Source organism: Sinocyclocheilus grahami, unplaced genomic scaffold, assembly GCF_001515645.1.
Source record: "Sinocyclocheilus grahami isolate Dianchi unplaced genomic scaffold, SAMN03320097.WGS_v1.1 scaffold1072.1, whole genome shotgun sequence".
NCBI classification, from domain to species: domain Eukaryota; kingdom Metazoa; phylum Chordata; class Actinopteri; order Cypriniformes; family Cyprinidae; genus Sinocyclocheilus; species Sinocyclocheilus grahami.
The window spans coordinates 277,889-284,061 of record NW_015506251.1 but is presented as its reverse complement, the minus strand read 5'-3'; positions in this window follow the sequence as shown (position 1 = coordinate 284,061).

Below are 6,173 nucleotides of genomic sequence, written 5' to 3'. Positions count from 1 at the left end.
CCCCCGACTGAGCCTGGTTTCTCCCAAGGTTTTTTCTCCATTCTGTCACCGATGGAGTTTTGGTTCCTTGCCGCTGTCGCCTCTGGCTTGCTTAGTTGGGGTCACTTCATTTCCAGCGTTATCGTTGACATAATTGCAAAGATACTATTTAAACTGAGCTGGATGTTGACATCACTGAATTCAATGATCAACTGTCTTTAACTGAAAAATTTGTGTTTACGATTGTCACTTTGCATTATTGACACTAATTAATTAATCCTAATCCTAATTAATGCTGTTCAGTTGCTTTGACACAATCTGTATTGTTAAAAGCGCTATATAAATAAAGCTGACTTGACTTGACTTGAAAACTTTAATATTTTTGTGGAAACCGTGATGCATTTTATTTTTCAGGATTCACAGATGAACAGAAAGTTCAAAAGAACAGCTTTTATTTGAAACAGAAATCTTTTGTCGCATTGTCTTTACTGTTACTTTTGAACAATTTAATGTATCCTTGATGAATAAAAGTGTTCATTTTTATTTTTAATCTTTCATATCCCAAACATTTGAATGGTAGTGTGTCACGGTTTCCACAAAAATATTGTGCAGCACGACTGTTTCCAACATTGATAATAATCAGAAATGTTTCTCGAGCAGCATATTATACTGATTTCTGAAGATCATGTGACACTGAAGACTGGAGGAATGATGCTGAAAATACAGCTGCGCATCACAGAAATACATTACAGTTTAACAGAGATTCACACAGAAAACAGCTGTTTTACATTCTAATAATATTTCACTATTTTTACTGTATTTTTGATCAAATAAATGCACCTCTGATGAGCAGAAGAATCGTCTGAATAAAAACACAGGGTCATTAAAGTTTCATTTGCAGTGCAAAAATAATTTAAACATTATTCACGGTGAACAAATCAAAACAACTGTGGAATAAAAAGCCCAAATTCAGCACGCCAGAAGCAATCCGGGATATAAATGTGGCTGCGGCCTCAGAAATCAATAGAAGCGTCTCTTTACTCGGAGAAGACACCTGCTGGAAAGCATTGATCCTCCCTTCAAGCCTCTCAGCGGCTTCCCGCTACTCGTCACCAATTGTCTGCCTTTTTCTCTTTTGCCCGTTAAAATACAGTCACAAATTTACAAAAGGGACTTGTTCTCCCCGACCCCGGTGAGGCAGCATCACTCAGTGGAAAAACATTGTGAAAATATCAAAGGGAAGCGCGGTGCGACATAAACAGAGTAATGATTTCCCCAGAGCTTCTGCCAAGAGCGTAAATGGTGACATATCCTCACTCAGGATCCCGGGAAATCGAACCCTGACATTCTTTTTAGGGCCCGAGACTCTTCATCAGCCAATTACCGCGGTAAGCGGAGAGCGTGCTTCTCCCAGCGCAGACTACGACTGCGTTCGCTGCCAAAACAGCCTCGACCGCGTGGAGCTCGGGGCCCAAAGGAACTATTTATATATGAACTCAAGCCGCTTCGGATCAAACGCCCTCCACTTTTTTCAGGCGGCATGAACGGCCATGAATGAAGACGAAAGAAAAGAGAGCGAGCGGTGAAGGCTTTTTGGTCAGTCTGGTTATTAAATACCATATCCATCTTGAACCAGACGCTCATTTGTCCATCTTTTAAGATCATCACTATTTCATGCTTTATCTAATGGGATATAATTAATAAATAAATAGATTTACGCTAAGTTTAAAAGCATAGTTCAGCCAAAAATTTAAATACTCTCTTCATTTACTCACCCTCAAGTTGTTGCAAACCTGTTTGAGTTTCTGTCTTCTGCTGAACACAAAAGAAGATATTTTGAAGAATGTTGGCCGGTAGCCATTGACTTCCGTAGTGTTTTTATCATACTTTGGAAATCAGTGGAGACCATCACTTGTTTGGTTACCAACATTCTTTAAAATATCTTCTTTTGTGTTCAACAGAAGAATATTAATATTAAGCACAACATTTTAAACACAATATTGTCAGATTTGTCTGTTTTTGCTACAATATAGCTCTAAACAGAGTCACAGCTGAATGTTTGCGTCTTTAAACAACAATGCATTTTTAATTAATTGGTTGAGTCAGTGATTAAAGACAGTGACTTGTTGCCGCCTACTTTCATATATAATTTTATACATGTGTATACATATGTGTGTGTGTGTGTGTGTATACATGATGTCATTTTTTATTTGTATATTAAATATTTAGAGTTTTGAACATTAATCTTATAAAATTATATGTGACCCTGGAGCACAAAACCAGTCATAAGTGTCAATTTTTCAAAATTGAGATTTATACATAATCTGAAAGCTGAATAGATAAACTTTGCATTGATATATGGTTTGTTAGGACAATATTTGGCTGAGAAACAAATATTTGAACATCTGGAATCTGAGGGTGCAAAAAAAAAATATATATATTTTTTTTGTTGTTGAGAAAATCATCTTTAAAGTTGTTCAAATGGAGTTCTTAGCAATGCATATTACTAATCAAACATTAAGTTTTGATATATTTACGGTAGGAGATTTACAAAATATCTTCATGGAACATGATCTTTACTTAATATCCTAATGATTTTTGGCATAAAAGAGAAATGTATAATTGTGACCCATACAATGTATTGTTGCCTATTGCTACAAATATCCCCCAGCGACTCAACACTGCTTCTGTGCTGCAGGGTCACATTTATGCAGTTGTAAACAGTATATAAATTCATCTCAATGCCACTTCAAATACAGCTTCTGTTTCGCTTCTGCATTGCAAAGATGGATTTTGTCTCATTTCATTTGATTGGCAACAGCCCTATAATGTCTTACTATTCTAATTGCATTTATTGAAAAAACATAAAGGTTGAAAGTTCTGGAAAAGTTTCTGTCACTGCACACAGGTTTCACACCCTGCAAAGACTTCTCCGTTTTGGCGTCACAGAAATGGCCATCCTATGCTTGAAAGCTTGACAAAAAGCCCTTAAATACCCTGAAACGCTGTTGACAGAGTTTAGTCGCGCAGGATAGATGAAAGCAGTTAGGCCGTTGATCAGGGCAATGTTTAATCATTAAGATAAAGTGTTCACGCCGGAGCCGTTGTGGTAAATTTATGCATAGCACCACATTCATCACGGCCTCAGAAGCCAGAAAAGAAAGTGTTGCTTAATAAATCAGGCTGGACCGAGAATCACCTGAAGAAGCAGCTGTTTGAATATTCCCAGCACCACTAATCATGCTGTACAATCACGCCGGTGGTCTGACCGTCGCTCACAAGAGCTGCTTGCTCTGGCCACGAGTGTGGAGAAGTTTGGTGCGGGGCAAATGAAAACAGATTGCTGTGTCTGAGGATCTGATGCTCTCTAGAAGCCCTCGATACGGCAGTTTTACAGCCGGCCGCTCTGTATTTGTCTGGCTAATGTGAGCTCTTCTCTCTCGGATGTGTGGGAAGGGCTCGTTCTGGGCTCCCTCTGAAACTAATTAGCGCTGAAGGCCGGGGCTCGGGGAGACGGTGACGCTGAGACGTGCGATTCGGCCGGAGGAGCAGACACCCTTGAAACAATGGATCTAACCTGATCATTATCGCCGGATAACTGTATGATGATTTCCATTCTGTCACTCAGATGCATGAAAACACCTCTCATTCGGGTTTATAGCAGGACTGGACGATGCATCCCATCCATTCACCATAACCTCCCTGACTATATCAAGTTAAACAGCCTTTTATTTGACCATCAAAGTGATCATTTAAATCATGTTGTTCCAAACCTCTATGACTTTCTTTTGTGGAACACAAAATATCGATTAATGCATTTAATTAATAACATTTTTGTATCAAACTGCAATAATTGCTATTGGTTATTATACTGGTGCATTTCAATCAGTCTTGTCATTTAGTGAAATGCATTATTTAATCATTTTACTGTATTATGCATTAAACATTTGGAATCTACTTACGACTGATTAGTTACAATAATGGTCGCTCTGAAATAAAAAGAACAAGCATATAAATATAAAGATGTATCTCAAACACAGTTTTAACCCTACTGTTATCATATTTGATATGCACATTTCTAAAGCCTCTAAATGATGAATATAAAAACTTTGCCGTTTCACATTCAATCTAATGCATGCCTTCTGTCTCTGATTGATAGTTTAGGCTCTTTTAGTCTTATTGATTTACATTACAAGCATCAGAATTTCATCATATAAATATCATCATCTGCACCAAATTGCATGTCTCTAAATAAAACCGAGCCGTTTTGTCCTTTATATTCTCTCTGTATCAGAGCCATAAAAGCCTGATGCATCAACGGTTCAATAAACTGTTCCGTTTCGAAACATTAGGTTTTACAGGGTTAAGCTAGTTAACAGTGAAGATGATATTTTATCACGTGCATCAAATCATGCAACGAGCCACCACTGAAAACATGGCTGACGTTTATGAAGTGTCGCGATCGGCGGCGTGTCTCTTTATTTCTAGCAAGGCTTTGGGACGGACAGGCCGGTTCTGGTGCCGGATCAATAGCAGCTGAATGCCATCTGCTTGGGGCAGCAGAACTCCAGCGCAGGCCGCGCCATGCATCTTCTGCTATTGAAAGGTTATTTTTATGCGTGTAAACAATTCATCCTCCGGTCTCGGCGCGTTCTGCTCATTTACCCGCTCCCGGTCGATAGCGTATGCAAAACGGACGGGGAAAAAAATTGAATCCTTGGAGTGAAGCTGATGCCCAGGTGACAACTAATCAATGAGCCTCTCCACGAAACTGTGACGTGTGGTCAGAGTGTTTTATAGCCGCTCATGCAAATCAGAGTCCCAACAACACAATCCCGGAGCCGGCTTTCTGAACTCTTTAACCGCTGCCAGAGCCAGATAAGACAGAATCCACTTTTTAGCTTCAATTAATGAGAGCGGGGCGCGTCTGGCTGCTGTTTTCTGGACGGACGTGTTTGGGATGATGCATGTTTGCGGGGCATCATCGGAGCGGATGCTGTTACGGCTCCGCGGGGGATTGTTCGGCTCTTATTAGATTTTCTGCAGTCCAGCTATTAGTGATAAATGTACTGCTGCATTCACTGTCAAGTTAATCAATGCTGCCAAAGTTTTGTTGACCTAACAGCAATCTATAAAGCAAAGCGCTCCATTTTTTTAGCTGGCCCATAGCGTGACAACTCTGTCGGCCCCTCGGCGCTCTGATACTCCTTCAAAGGGGCCCCGCGCTTCACTTGAAGGGCTCTCGGCAAATTGAAATACTGTCTTTAAAAGCGGGGCAATTGCTGTGACGCCTCGCCTGTCAAAGAAATTGTTTAAAAACCAGAGCCGCTCAAACAGATCCAGTTTGATGGTTAAAACACTGGCAAATCGATAACTTCACAGATGATAGAACGTTGTCAAGTGTTAAAAAAAGAGGCCCATTTTCTTTGACAACAAAGCCCTTGTTTTCGGTAAAAAGACGAGCGCTGGGAGATCGAAGGCCTGTGAGATGAAATAAGAGCTGGAGCTCAAATATATGGTACTGTCAGCAGCCGTCCGCTGAAACAAACGACCACCGCACACTTTCAAACGCAATTATGGCCTTATGAAATATGAATTTGCATTGATTTTCCCCGGTGTTTCCCATGGTCATTCAGGTCTGTGCATGAAATACTCGCAGTATAAATTATGAAAGCGTGCTGACGTCATGTGCATGTAGTGTTTGGTGTTATTATGATTATGATTTGGTTCCTTGCAGATGGACAGAAATATAATTGCACGTAACTCGGGTCCCCAGCTGCACGGGTTTGTCCGTAACAGGACCACAATTACTGCTGAAAGGGAGACGGAGGGCCGTAACCCGGCTGGAGAATACTGATTAACCTTTTTCAGGCCGTTGACAAATGAACCGCATCAAGCGTGTGCAACAGCATTTATCACTGCCCGTCCACACTTAGAGTCTCAGGGAAATAACAGGCTTGTGCTAATAAAAGCAAGCTGTGTGCCACAGTGCATTATGTCAGCGGCCCAATCGCCCGACATCCGTCTTCTTTGATCCGGCACAGAAAACCAGAAGCCGCTTTCAGAGTCTAGATGTGAAAAAGACACAAATGCATCAATAACACCAGGCATTATTTAATAAACTAACATAATATATAAGAAAACTAAGTTATAAAATGGTTAATGCATTTAATGTGGCACCCCGTCCAGAGCTG